The sequence below is a fragment of the Helianthus annuus genome, chromosome 9 (assembly GCF_002127325.2).
Source record: "Helianthus annuus cultivar XRQ/B chromosome 9, HanXRQr2.0-SUNRISE, whole genome shotgun sequence".
NCBI classification, from domain to species: domain Eukaryota; kingdom Viridiplantae; phylum Streptophyta; class Magnoliopsida; order Asterales; family Asteraceae; genus Helianthus; species Helianthus annuus.
The window spans coordinates 180,129,045-180,130,436 of record NC_035441.2 but is presented as its reverse complement, the minus strand read 5'-3'; the positions used below and the strand labels follow the sequence as shown (position 1 = coordinate 180,130,436).

General features: G+C 36.6%; 1 long non-coding RNA gene across 1 annotated transcript; it reads left to right on the top strand.

Moving 5' to 3' along the window:
* Nucleotides 1–207: 207 nt before the first annotated feature.
* Nucleotides 208–674, top strand: LOC118482263. Its single transcript, XR_004868084.1, has 2 exons — nucleotides 208–393; nucleotides 573–674. It is a non-coding gene; the product is annotated as an uncharacterized LOC118482263 (long non-coding RNA).
* Nucleotides 675–1,392: the final 718 nt, after the last annotated feature.

The following is a 1,392-nucleotide window of genomic DNA, read 5'->3' as shown; positions in this document are numbered from 1 at the left end:
TAAATTAGAAGGGTGATTAGAATCGGTTATTTTATCCTTTACAAACCACCTCGAATTTTTTTTTTCTATTAGAAATAAGTTTTAATCATACTCATGTGTATGCTGATAGCTTGAAAGCCATCCAATTTCTTTAGATATATTGATTTTTAAATTTATGAAACTGTATCATCATGCTTTGCCATTCAAACATGTTGCACTTAAGGTATCATGTTTTTTTTTCCTATATATGTTTATTTACATGATCATGTGATTCGAGGTACATTATTGTTTGGCTAATAATTTCAGGCACTGTCAAAATCTTTGACAAATAATGAATTGGTTTTATCTAAGAGCTCAGTTATGCCTTTGGAACAAAACAAACATGGGCATGTGTCTCATGACAACTTTAGAACGGTTAGCTTTTTTTTTTTTTTTTCAAAAAGATTCTAATCCTAATGTTCGGAAATTATTTGCACACTCATGCGTGATGCTACAAATGCAGTTCCTAATATCTAAATTCAGTAAGGAATCAAGTTTGGTTACATAACCTTAAAATCATCATGTTTAATAAATGCTTGCTTATGTTTTTGTAGATGGCGCCCTTAATCTTATAGGAAGATGGATTTTGAAGAACTTTGTGCTACAACCATCAGCATAAGTTAACTTGAGGCCCTTGAGACATGGGAGCAAACCAGGTCAGCAGCATTTGAGGCCCCTAACGTATTTTTTTAACCCTTTCGGCCCCTAACATTTAATGGATGAGGTTAGTGTTAGGGGCCAAAATGGTTAGAAAAAAAGACGTTGGGGGCTCAGATGTTAAAAAAAATTCTTTTTTTGGGGCTAAAAGGGTAAAAGTGATATAACCACAAGGACCAAAATCGTAATTTCCTCTAATATAAATATATACAAAGACACATACATACTCTCTCTCCCTCCCCCTCTCTCTCTTAGGAATGGCAATGGGCCGAAAGGGTTAAAAAATGCCCGATACCCTTAACCCTTTCGGGCATTTTTTGAGACCCCTAACGTATTTTTTTAACCCTTTCGGCCCCTAACATTTAATGGATGGGGTTAGTGTTAGGGCCAAAATGGTTAGAAAAAAAGACGTTAGGGGCTCAAATGTTAAAAAAAATTCTTTTTTTGGGCTAAAAGGGTAAAAGTGATATAACCACAGGGACCAAAATCGTAATTTCCTCTAATATAAATATATACAAAGACACATACATACTCTCTCTCCCTCCCTCTCTCTCTCTTAGGAATGGCAATGAGCCGGGCTTGGACCGGGTATTGGTAATCCCAGGCCCATACCCGGTTGTAATTCTTTGTCCCATACCCGACCCGTTACCCGTCGGGTATCGGCATATCCACGGGTATTGGGTATACCCGTTAATTTCATAAAAATACCCATTGAGA